The sequence below is a fragment of the Oenanthe melanoleuca genome, unplaced genomic scaffold (genome assembly GCF_029582105.1).
Source record: "Oenanthe melanoleuca isolate GR-GAL-2019-014 unplaced genomic scaffold, OMel1.0 S001, whole genome shotgun sequence".
Classification (NCBI taxonomy): Eukaryota; Metazoa; Chordata; class Aves; order Passeriformes; family Muscicapidae; genus Oenanthe; species Oenanthe melanoleuca.
Window position 1 is genome coordinate 1,971,011 of NW_026612650.1, and position 13,470 is coordinate 1,984,480.

Genomic DNA, 13,470 nt, shown 5'->3' on the forward strand with positions numbered 1-13,470 from the left:
TGAAAGCAAGCCCTAAAATTATTAAAATCACAGGTCCAATTATGCTTGACAAGAGAGCCGTTAGCCAGGGAGAATATTTAAACCAATACTCATACCAATTTTGCTGGGCCTCCCTTTCTCTTTTGCCCTGCTCCAGTTGTTTTCAGAGCTCAGCCATGGTGTCAGTTACTATCCCAGTGTGGTCTGCATAGGTGCAACACACCTCTTGTAAAGCCACACACAGTCCCTCTTGCTGTAAAAACAACAGGTCTAATCCCCGTCTATTCTGCAATACAACTTCCGAAAGAGATCTTACTGATTTTACGAGACCGTCTATTGCCTTCTCTATTTTACTTAAATCTTCATCTACTGAAATTCTAAGATCCTTAAATCCTTGCTGTTGGTTCACTAAGGAAGCCACTCCTGTCCCCACCCCAGCACTTCCTATACTTAGTAATATAGCAACTGTGAGGGCTGTAAATGGTTCTCGTTTCTCTAAGTGGTGTTTTGGAGTGAATTGATGAGCATACACATAGTCTTTTGGGTGGTACACAATCCGGGGGACTACCATGACCTGAATGCAGTATTCGGATGTTTCATTGAAATTAGATATTGATATACACGGGGTTACCCCTAATGTGTTACAAACCCACTTGGTGTTTGCAGCAGGGATTAACCATTGGGCCGGTTTGTGGGAGTCGGTTACAGCCATTTTTACCCCGCAGAGGTGGTCTTTATTCCGAGGTATGTTGCCTATACCTCTCCCCTTCCCAGTTACCTGAGCCACCGATACCCCTGGGGTGCTTTCTTTTCCCCTTTTCCAAAGGCACAAGGAGGGATTGGTCCCGTTTATTTTTCTAGACTTTGCTACACAACCTAAGGCTTCATAAAAGGGTGGATTAATACTGTAGCACAACCAGCACTCTTTAGTTAAATTGGGGTATGTGCCATTTAACACCCTAAAGGTGGCTTGTAGGATCTTCCATAGGGTCCCTCTACTTGGTTGTGTCATGGCTGTGGTCTCCATTAACTGTGATCTATTACTGGCCTCCATGAAATTTTCTGGGGTCATGTTGTCTAAGTCACCTTGATTTATTATTGTGGCTTCTGAGTCTGTTATTGCAGGATTTAGTCCAACAGGTTGAGGATTATGGGGTACAATTTCCTTCTTTATAACAATATGTCCCCCCCAGTCTCTTCCAGGTTCCCATATTCTAACTCCCCAGAATTTTTCTACTACCCATCCTGGGTCTTGGGGTTGCGTGACGTTAAGATAGACCCATTTGCAAGTACCGATATAAGTCACCACCCCTGACGGATCTGTCCAGGGCTTTTTACATCCATGTGGACCTCTTTCAACTCTTAAGTATTTATCTTGGATTTGGACCGACCATCCCAGGGAAATTGTTTCACAGCCCCAATATCCACAGTAAAATTCTCCGGGGTAGTTACAGTATGACCTCCCTGGGTTAGATGCTGGACATATGTAGAATACACTATAGGGGCTAGAACCTGTCCTATCAAGTAGGTCATCCAGGGTTATGTTAAAGCTAGGACCTCTCAAAGTAATTTGTGTTTGAATTTCTTTCTGACCTTCCCATTGTATTAGTGACCATTTAAAGGGTTCATGGCTTGCAAGCGCAGATCTCAAAAGCATTATATATAGGATTCCTAATTGGAGGTGGTAGCTTCCCCATTTTCCACAACTGCTCTTTTTATACGCTTCCCAATTTACCTCAGACTTTTCTCTTCCCTTGGATTCTCGACGGCTCTGGGTACCTGTTCCTCGTTCTCCCCTTTTACTTGGGCGCCCCCCTCCACTGCTCTCATCTCCTCTGCCTTGCCCATCAACTCGGTTGCCACGAGCTATGGGGAGTTCCATCTTCTCGGCAGCAGGAGTATTCTTCAGGAGGGGTGTTTGACCCATGCTTTTTGATACGTTTTATGTATTTATACCACTTGCGGTTCTTAATCAGAGGGGTATAGCAACTAAGTTCAGGTACCCACCGTCTGCACAGGGTGGCTACTATTTTGGCCACAAATGGGGCAGGTTCGTTAGAGTGATAACAATAGAATTGGGGGTTTATCCCTTTTGCAAAAATTTTCCACCACTCTTCAGACCCTCTTAAGAGTTCTCTGGCAGCCACTTTGGTAGCCAGGACCTGAGAGGTGAGTAGCCTTTGGTCCGAATAACAATTTTTACACACTCCCCTTGGAGGGTAACTGTTGCTGCAATGGGTCCACCACTCCTCCTTACAAACTAAACAAATAAAGCATACAAAAGGGTTACAATTTCCCCAGCAATTTTCAGCATTACATCTTATTCTCACTGCTGCATTCAGCAGATCTTCCCCCCCCCACTGGTGCTCCTGTTGCTCGGAGCTCTGCTAGGAAGGAATAGTATGTTGGATCCCACAGTCTATCTCCCATGTGGAAAAACTGTCATACCTGTGGTGGGGTGAGAATAATGTAATCTGTCATTTAATTAGAGCTTACTCGCTTCTTGAGTGTCAGTTTCAGGCTCCCAGGTGTGCCTTTTACTTCCCACCCAGAGTCGTTGGTGAATTTAGACGGATCTACTGGTCCCTTGATTCGGCTTGCGTGAGTCCACCCTTTTTCCACAGTGCGTACTGCTGTGTCTGTTGTAAGCAACACCTGGTAAGGTCCTTCCCACTTGGGTGTTATCGGATTTTCCTTCCAACTTCGGACCAGTACCCAGTCCCCGGGCTGAACCTGATGTAATACAAGATCTAATGGTGGTCTCTGAACCAACATTCCTTTTTCCCATAGCTGCTTTTTGAATTTCATCAAAGCTATTAAATACTCGTTAATGTATCGTTCACTAACATTTGGGTTTGTCTGTGCCTTTTCTAAACTATAGGGCATGCCATATAACATCTCGAATGGGGAAATTCCCAAATCTGCTCGGGGTTGAGTCTGAATGTTCAGCAAGGCTAGGGGAATGCATTTGACCCATGATAATTTTGTTTCTAGTACCAATTTAGTAAGTTGTTTTTTTATTTCTCCATTCATCCTTTCTACCCGGCCTGAACTTTGAGGGTGCCAAGGAGTATGTTGTTCCCATTTTATTCCTAATGCTGCTGCCAGCTCCTGAGTTACCTTTGATGTAAAGTGCGGCCCCTTATCAGAGTCAATTGTTTCTGGCACACCATACCTGGGGACTATCTCCTCCAGCAGGGCTTTTACTACTGTTCGTGCGGTTTCCCTTGATGTCGGGAAGGCTTCTACATAATGAGTAAGATGATCTACTACTACTAAAAGATATTTAATCCTCCCCACCTCTGGCAATTCGGTAAAATCCACTTGAATATTTGGAAAGGGTTGTTTTGCTAGAGGCCTTCCCCCATGGGGTAGTTTTCTGAGGTTACTTCGATTTACCCGCAAACAGGTAGGACATCTCTTTGTGATATGTTTAGCTATATCGTGGAGCCCAATGCTCATGTGCCTAGCGGCAAAGTGATCCACCAGCCCCTGGGCTCCCGAATGAGTTCTCTGATGTAATTTATACAATACCCTTTGAGCTATCGCCTTTGGTAGCACTTCCCGGCCGTCTGCTAATATCCACTTTCCTGCTTCCTCTGTAACACCCATTTTTCTAAGTCTCTCTTTCTCTTCATTCGTAAAAATTGTATCAGTGTTTTCACTGTCCTTGACTCCATCTTTGCTCCTTTGCCCCCCTTTTTCTTTTAGGACCATTTCTTTTAGGGCTGCCCATTTTTCCTCCTGATCTGCAGCGTTGTTCCCCCTGCTTTTTAAATCTATTCCTCGTTGGTGTCCCTTTAAATGAACCACTGCTAACCTTGTCGGCCCTCTCAGAGCTTTTAGTATCTCAACTATAAGTTTCTGGTGTATCAAATCCTTCCCCTGTAAGTTGATAAGGTCCCTTTCTTCCCATAGCTTTCCAAATGTATGGACTACTCCAAATCCATATCTAGAATCAGTATATATTGTCCCCTCCTTCCCCTCAAGAAGTTTCAAGGCCCTTAATATTGCATATAATTCACATGCCTGGGCAGACCATGATCTATCTAATTGCAGACTCTACCACCTGCAAGTTCGGACCCTGCACTATTGCATACCCTGATTTTCTTTTCCCTTCTATTACCCTGGAGGATCCATCCACAAAAAGTCTTTCACCACTTTCTAATTCCTCTTCTTCTAATCTTCGTCTGCTCCTCTATTGTAGCTATACAGTCATGGGTCAAACATTCATGCTCCGGTTCCCCGTATAAAAATGCAGCCGGGTTCTGTAGTGCAGTGGTTTCTAACGTCAAATTTGGTGCCTCTAATAGAATTCCTTCATACTTTAAAAGCCTAGCATCTGAAATCCATTTTTCTGCTTTTTGCTGTAATACGCTCTGGATGTTGTGAGGGGACATTACTTTGAGATTACCATTAAAAGTAATTTTTCTAGCTTCTTCCACCAAGAGGGCACATCCGGCCACTATTTGTAAACAGGTTGGCCAGCCCCTACTCACAGGATCTAAAATTTTTGATAAATATGCAATGGGCTTCTTTTTCCCTGCCCAATCCTGGGTAAGTACCCCAAATGCAATGCCCTCTTCTATGTTTATAAATAAGAAAAATGGTCTCCTCACACCCGGGAGGCTTAAGACCGGGGCATGGACTAAACTTTCCTTTAATTCCTGAAGTTTCTCTGTGTCTTCTTGACTCCATTTCATTAGCCCTTCTTGTGTTAATTTATGGTAAAGAAATCTAGCTTTACTGCTATAATTTTCAATCCACTGCCTGCAGTACCCGGTAAGTCCTAAAATTTGACGAACTTGTCTCTTGTTTTTTGGAATAGGTAGTGACATAATTGCTTGGATCCTTTCAGGGTCTATTTTCTTCTCTCCCTTCTTTAAATAGTGCCCAAATATTTTACCTCCTCCTCTACAAACTGAAGTTTAGTCTTAGAAACTTTTAACCCCTTAAGCCCCAGAAAATTCAACAGCCTTATACTTTCTTTCCTTACATCCTCCTCATGTTCTCCTGCCAGAAGCAGATCATCTACATATTGTATCAGGGTTACTCCCGGTCCTGTTTGGTAATCCTGCAAAATTTGTTCCAATGCCTGTCCAAACAAATTTGGAGATTCTGTGAACCCCTGAGGTAACACTGTCCACCTCAGCTGTTGCCTCCTCCCTGTATCGGGGTCCTCCCATTCAAATGCAAAGTAATCCCGGCTCGCCTCGTCGAGAGGGCAAGCCCAAAAGGCATCCTTTAAATCTATGACACTATACCATAAGTTGTTAGGCCCCAATTTACTTAAGAGTGTATATGGATTTGCCACCACGGGGAACTGAGCCACTGTGCATTTATTAATTTCCCTTAAGTCGTGTACTAACCGATAAGTGCCATCTGATTTGTGCACAGGCAGTATCAGTGTGTTGAAGGGTGACATGCATGGTTCTAGCAGCCCCTTGCTCAACAATCTCTCTACCTCAGGTTTTAATCCCCATCGACCCTCATGGGATATGGGATATTGCTTTATTTTTACCGGGACTTCCGGATTTCTAATAATCACCGAAAATGGGGCTATTTTTAGCTGCCCCACGTTTCCTGGATTATACCATACTTCAGGGTTTATCTTTTCTTCGTCCTCCACTCTGAGAGGACAGAGTTTAATTTGCAGTTCCTTCTCTACTACTTCTATCCTAATTCCTAGTTCTATAATCATATCTCTCCCCAATAAATTATATTCAGATTCTGATACTAACAAAAAGTCTCCCAACCCGATTCTTGATTCTGATTCAACTGTTACCCTTTTAATAACCCCCACCTCAAAGGGTTCTCCCTTTGCTCCTACTACCGTGGCAGTCTCTTTAGATAGACTACATCCTTTTGGCAAAAACTGAATAGTTGATCTTTCAGCTCCTGTGTCAACCAGAAAAACTATTTCCTGGCCATGAGGACCCACCTTCAGTTTTATCAAGGGCTCCTTATGATGTTTCCGTGTCCCCAAGAGATAGAGCCCCTGACCCCTCTAATCTGTCTTGAACTCCTTTTCATCTCGAATCCTGACCCTACACTCTTTCTTGAAATGTCCTTTTTTCCCGCAATAAAAACACACCTTAATGTCCTGTCTCTCCTTTGAATCCCTAGACTCCTTAAGCTCTCTTACTGGCCGCCTCTGTGTCTCTCTCTGACCCTGTTCCCTACTTTCTCATACCGCAGCAACCATCATTCTAACTTGCCGTTTCTGACTTTCCTCTTCCCTTCGGACATACACCTTTTGGGCCTCTCTCAATAGCTCATCTAAGCCTCTATCCTGCCAATCTTCCAGCTTTTGTATCTTCTTCCTTATATCTTCCCAAGATTTAGACACAAAATGTACCTTCAACACTGCCTGTCCCATTTGACCATCTGGATCCATTCCTGAATAAAGCTGGAAATTCTTTCTCAACTTCTTTAACCACTCTGTGGGGGTTTCATCCTTCTTTTGTCTCTCATTAAATGCTTTATTGATGTTCTGGCCTCTCGGGACTGATTCTCTAATTCCCTGAACTATGATTGTCCTCAAGTCCTGCATGTGTGTTCGATGTGCAGGATTCTGATGATCCCACTGAGGATTTTTAAAGGGGCCATTTGGTGTGAGCTGAAGGACCCTGAGTGTGTTGGGTGTCCCAGATACGCATCCCCTCCCTCCTAATCATATTTTTCTCTTCAGCTGTAAACAGGATGTTCAAAATGGACTGTAATTCATCCCAGGTGTACATATTAGGACCCAAAAATTGGTCCACTCTTTCAGCAACTCCCAGCGGGTCTTCTAATAAAAGTCCCATTTCCTTTTTAAATTCCCTAACATCCCCTGAACTGAGGGGTACAGATATAAATCCTATTCCTGCCTGAGGACCCCCCATAGGCATTTCTCTTAATGGGAATAAATTTTCTTGTTGTTTCCTAGATCTCCCTCTAGTGACTGGTCCTGAGTAGCTCGAATGATCTGAATCCGAATCCTCCTCTGGAGGAGGTGCACTGGGGGCAGGGGTCTGCGGTGGGGGCACATGTGGAGGGGGTACCATCAGGATTTCTTCTTTCCTACCTCCCTTTTTCTTATTTTTGTTATTCCCTTTTTTGGTCAATTTAAAGATAAAAACCTCAGGACGGGCTATCCAAATTTTTGCACACTCACTTTCCTCTAAACAAACAGGTTTTTTTGTATTTACCCAAATATTTAATCTCTGTTTTATCCAATCCTCTGTTGACCCAAATATTGGCCAAAACACGTTTCTTGAAATCTCCTTCCCACCCCAGACTTCTACACAGTAATATATCATTTTTGCCTTATCCTTCCCTTCCATTCCAGGGAAATGGTCCCAGTTTTCTAGTAAAAATCCTAAGGGACTATCTCTAGGTATGGGTGGGAGTTTAACGTTTGCAGGAGGTTTACTCTTCCCCTGCCCCATTTCCTCCGGAGTACCTTCACTCTCACCAAAAATCACTTTGGCTTCCCCTGTTTCGTGGCCCACGCCCTCGCGGGCCGATGGGAACCGCACTACTAAGGGTCCACACTCGCTTGGGGAATCTGGCTGTCAGTCCCCCTATCACACACACACCACACATTGTACTCCAGGATCCCGACCCCGCCCGAACGGATCCCTTATACTTACGCGTCCTGCGTCTTCGTCCGGACTTTGTGCACAAAATTTAAGGGGTCAACCGGGCCCTCCTACCTTTGCTTTTGCTTTCTTAATTTTAGGTTTGTCGGTCGAGGTTGGGGTAGGACCCCCGTCCGTGGGGCCACCAAAATGGTGGGGCGTGCATCCCCGCAGGCAGAGAGCCCCTCCAAAATCTCGATCCGAGTCACGGCACCAAAATTTGTTATAAATGAGCGCAATGGGCCATAAAAGATCAAATAACAATTTAAAAGATTTATTGGTTACAGAAGGCAAAAGCAAAGTCAGCGCTGGACAGCAGAGGAGTCTCGCTCCACTAACTGCCGCGCCCCACCCCCCTTAGTTTGTTTCTTTTATGCTGTTCAGTTTTCGGGTTACGTGCTCCTCCTCTAGTAGTTCTGCGCATGCTCTTCCAGTTGCTAGGGGGTCTTTTTCTGCCTTCTGGTGGTCGGGGGATGAGGGTGAGTAGTCTTCCTCATCCACTGACTCCTTTCTTGGCACTTAAAACAATATGTGATTATGCAAGCCTATCAAACGAGCTAGCAAGCAGAGCAAAACAATTAACAAGTTCTGGCGGTATCTTTTTCAAGGTCTTGTCAGAGGATCAAAGCAGAGCAATTAACATCCTGGCCTCACAAGTCTCTGGCAATATTCCTTCAAGGCCTAAAGCCTGTCAGGGAGCGAACAAAAGTCCTCTTATTTATTACACTGGGAAATACTGGGACAAACTGGGGACACTGGGAACACTGTGGGGAACTCTGGGGGACACTGGAGCTTACAATGGATGACACTGGGGGGAACTTGAAGGGACTCAGGTGTATTGGGTTGGACTAGGCTGTACTGAGGATGAACTGGGCTGTACTGGGAGGGGCAGGAGGAGCACTGGGGTTGTACTGGGGATGCACTGGGGATGAACTGGTCTGTACTGGAGGGACTGCAGGGGTTGAATGGGCTGTTCCCGCCTCTGCCACCTCCCATTTGCTGAGGACTCTGCCCATCACTGCCCGCAGCCAATCAGTGCTGGACATCGGGACCTCGAGGTGGGTGCCTGGTGTCGGCGCCATCTTTTCTTTTTGCCTCTAACTCCCATCATGCCCCGGGCCCAATAGAGCCCCGTTGGAGTGCCTAAAACTCCTGCGGTGCCCCGTGCCATAAGGAGCCTGGATAGAGCTCCTTGAGCTCCCCCCAAGGGCTCCCGAACCGTACATGTTCCGTCTGAGGGTCTGAAGTCATGGGTTGGACGCAAAAGTCTCCCCGAAATGCCTTTCCAGACCCTCAGATGCCCCGTCTGAGCCACTTCCGGGACTACAGGTCCCATCATGCTCTGTGGCGGATATAAACAATCATTGCAGGAGTGCTTGCAACTCCCGTGATGCTCCACGGCCCCGTTAAAACATATTATACCCCGCCTACAACTCCCATCACCCACCGCTCCCACAGAGCCCTGTTAGAGCCCCCCAAGTGCCCGTCCGGATCCCGAAGGGCCCCAGATTCCCCTCCCTGACCTCCAAGTGCCCCTGGACCCCCAAGTGCTCCCCCACACCTCGAATTGTCCATCAGAATCCCTAAGTGCCCCTCCAAGTTCCCACATGGCTACCCCAAGTATCCTCCATCTAGTTCGCTCTAAATTCCATCCCCTGACCCAAAATTGCCCCAAATGTTCCCCAGAAATGTCTCCCCAGATCCTGAATTCCTCTTCTGACCCTGCCTGAGAATAAGATGATAATAAAAATGACAAAATGTCTACAAACATTACTAATTATCATAATGAGGGAGAAAAAAAAATCACTATAGCTAAATTAATTAATTAGGGAGTTGTGCTACGTAGAACCAATGAAGATTAATTTCCTTGGCTGTAAGAAATGTATTGATTTTTTAAAATATAAAAACTAAGTAATAAAAAACATGAATAAAAACTAATATAATAAATAAATTTAATAATTAAATATTAAAAATGGAGAATAAAGTACATGAAAATTTATGGATATTTTGGGATGCCATTCCCAAAAGGTGGGCAATGTCCCTCATAGTGATGCTGGAGATGAGAAGCAGGTTGTCCAAACATGTTCAAACTTTCAGGAGCTTCTTCTCTGTGCCCGGACAACTAAGGAGACCTTAAGCATCGGGGAAGGCTTCTGTCACCTCTTCTCCAAAATGAAAAGTAGGAAAACATTCCTTTGATAAAAAAAAGAAAAATATAATGAGGGGAACTTTGAAATTTTCCTCCTTAGCAGAACTCCAAACTGACTCCAAGCAGCTGCACAAGCCCTGGAGACTTGAAGACATTGGAAGGAAGACAAAGAACTCCTGAGGGCTTTCTGTATTTTAATGATGCCCACGGTGGATTTGGGGCTGGGTCCAGGAGCTCCAGGCACTGAGAGAAGGTTGAAGAAGCTGCCCAAGGAGTCAGAAGCAAAACTCCAAGTCCCTTGGAGCATCAGTGGCCCCACTGAGGGCAGGGACTGCCAAAGGCTCCCCAGGCACTGGTGAGAGCAGATCCTTGAGGGCAGGATTGCAGGAGCCATTGGCTGTGAGCAGGAACTGCAATGCTGAGCAAGGCCTGGGCTGGTTGGAGGCAGCAGAAAGGCCAAGGCCTGAGCCCAGGCCTGGCCCAGCAGGGCCTGTCCCTCATGGGTGGCTCGGGGCTGTTCCTGGGGCACTGGGATGGGAGGGGCAGCAAGGACAAATGGCACCAACCTGTGTGACACTGCACATGCTCATGGAACCAAGGGCCATTGTGACACAGCATGGCCTCATGGAAACAAGAGGCCATTGTGAGCCTGCAGGGCTGTAACACCCCAGAACACTGAAATGCTGGGGGTGACCAAAGGTTCCTTTACTCGGGTTTGGTGCATAGGAGAAACACCAGCCACATATTCTCAAGAGGTGAAAATGACAAAAAATTTTACTGGCTAAGTAAATAAAATCATGACATTTTGGAAAAGTATTTAATATAGCATCCAAGTTATCATAAAAATCTTCTCATAGCAGTAACTTCGTAATGTTTGCCCATTTAACCTCAAAACCTTTAAACACTTCAGTAGTTGAGGTGTTTCATATAAAGAGCATTAGAAGAGCAAGAAAGAGAGACAGAATGAGAGAAGCTCTGCAGAAAGACATGCCTATTGTTACCATGTCCCACCTGCTCTCCTCAGGCTATGCCTGCGCACAGGCCCAGCAGAAGTTTTCCTGTTGGTGAGGAAAGAATGGAAATGCCTGAGCAGGTTTCCTGAACAGCAAACCCCACTCAGGAACCACATTCTTAGTACAGGCTGGCTGGAGTGCTGTCACCTTTCTACAAGGGACAGTGTGACCAGAAATGACCTCTGTAAGCAGAATTCTCTGAGTCTTTCAGCTGGGTTCTCTGCCCTTTCCCTGGATCTCTGTTGCAGATGGAAGATGCTGGTGCCATTCTCACCTTTCACCCCTCTTTTGAATGCAGAAATATGTTCCCAGGTGTGTTAAGCAGTTGCTGCTTCATGTTCATGCAAAGCTTTTGTATCTTCATGGAACCGAGAACACCCTTGTGACACAGCAGGGGCTCATGGAACCAAGGAGACAATTGTGACAGTTCAGAGCCTCACAGAAACAAGGCTCCATTGTGACATTGAGGGGAATTATGGAATCAAGGAGACCATTGTGACACAGCCAGGCCACATGGAACCAATGGTCCATTGTGACAATGCAGATCCAAGGAGACCATGGTGACACTATGGGACCCCATGGATCCAAGGGGCCATTGTGACAATCAAGAACTTCATGGAACCCAGGGTCCAGTGTGACATAGTGGCACCATTGGAACAAGAGAACTATTGCTGACAGCACAGAAACTCATGGAGCCAAGGGGGACCATGGGGAAACAGCAGGGCCACATGGAACCAAGGAGACCTGTGACATTTAGGAACCCTATGGAACCGAGGGTCCATTATGGCAGAAACAAGGAGACCATTGTGACACTATGGAAGCTCATGGAACCAAGCAGCCATTGTGACACTCCAAGGCATCATTGAACCAGGGAGACCATTGTGACACTCCAGAACCTCATGGCACTAAGCGTTTATTGTGACACAGCAGGGTCCCATGGAACCAATTGTCCATCATGACAGTGCAGATCCCAGGAGACCATGGTGACATTTTGGATGCTCATGGAACCAAGGGTCCATTGTTACAGTCCAGAACCAAGGAAAGCATTGTGACAGTACAGAACCTCACAGGACCAAGATTCCATTGTTATGCAGTGGGGCTTCATGGAACCAAGGAGCTGCTGTGACACAGCAGGGCTGCATGGAACCAATGGTCCATAGTGATACTGCAGATCCCAGGAGACCATGGCCACACCATGGAACCTCATGGAACCAAGGGTCCAGTGTGACACAACAGAACCTCTTGGAATCAAGGCAATCATGGTACACTATGGAACCTCATGGAATCACAATTCCAGTGGAACACTGAGGAGCCTCACTGGAACAAAGGACATCATTGAAGGGACAAAAGCTCATGGAAACTCTGGGACATTGTGACATTGCAGAGCCTCATGGAACCAAGGGCACCACTGTGACACTGAGGAACCCCATGGAACCAAGCAGCCATTTTCACACTGCAGGACCATGGAGACCATTGTTGACAGTACAAAACCTCATGGAACTGAGGGGCCATTGTTATACTGCGAGGCCTCATGGAACCAAGGGGCCATTGGGACACTGGGGCCCCATTGAACCAAATATTCATTGTGACCCAGCAAGGCTGCTTGTAACCAATTGTCCATTGCAATACTGCAGATCCAAGAGGCACTGTAGCAGTTCATCAGCCAAGGGGAAGTTGTGACACACCAAGGCTTCGTGGAACCAAGGAGAGCATTGTGGCAGTGCAGAACCAAGGAACCGTTTTGACAATATGGACCCCAATAGAACCAAGGGGCTATTGTGGAACTGTACCAGGGACATAATGGAGTCACGGACAGCACTGATACTGAAATGTGCTGGATAGAAACTTCTGAACAGGGTTTTGAGTATTCTTTATTACAGCATGGTGGTCACTCTGGTAATCCTTCATCCATTTGTGTGTAATGGGCATCAGGTAAACAGATTTATCACACACACTGATTATGCCTTCATTAGCTATCCCCACTTCCTTTGACTTTATTTGACATAGTGGTACCCATTTTCACAAATCCTTATGTGGTTCTTTGGGGTCTGTCTTCAGCATCTGGTAATGGTGGCTGTTCCTCCATCCTGCTTTTGAATGATGGCAATTTCCTTGTTTTGCATAATTTCTGCTTTATCAGTAGTCTTTCAGAGCTGAGCTGGCATCCTGCTTGCATTTTGAATGACTTGTGTTTGCCTGAGTGACATCTTTGATCTGTTTCTCCAAGCCTGTGCTCTTCTGTTTTACTGTCCTTGATAAAAGTAAATGTTCTCTTCTCCTGTCCTTGTCACAGTGCTCACCCCACATCAGACATGCCAGCAATTCCCTCCAACCCATGGGTTTGGGGTGGGCAAGTGTTCCTGAGGGAAGAGGGATGGGACAGCTGGGCTGGACTGACCCGAGGGATGTTCCATTCCGTGTCACACTGTGATCAGCAATAAACTGAGAGACGTGGGGGGAGCAAAGGGAATAGGGGATTTATTTATTTTTTATGACATTTTTCTTTCAGAACACCACCTACACTTCTGCCCTTGGGTAGTTAAACATTTTCCACTGATAGGAGATTTCCTGTGGATTTGTTTGCTTCTGTTTATGGTCTTTGCTTTTTGTAGTTAGATTGTTTGTGGCGCTTTTTATTGTGGGTATTGACATTCTTCTGCTGCATAAGTTTTTTCTCCCTTTTCATGTTGCTTGGTTTGCACCTGAT

At 45.8% G+C, this 13,470-nt stretch overlaps 1 long non-coding RNA gene across 1 annotated transcript; it reads right to left on the minus strand.

Annotated features, from left to right (window-relative positions):
• Positions 1-2,538: 2,538 nt before the first annotated feature.
• LOC130266090 (uncharacterized) lies at positions 2,539-7,832 on the minus strand. The gene is made up of 3 exons (XR_008842736.1): positions 7,748-7,832; positions 7,614-7,672; positions 2,539-2,712 (listed from the first exon to the last, which is right to left on the minus strand). It is a non-coding gene; the product is annotated as an uncharacterized LOC130266090 (long non-coding RNA).
• Between the last annotated feature and the right edge of the window lie 5,638 nt (positions 7,833-13,470).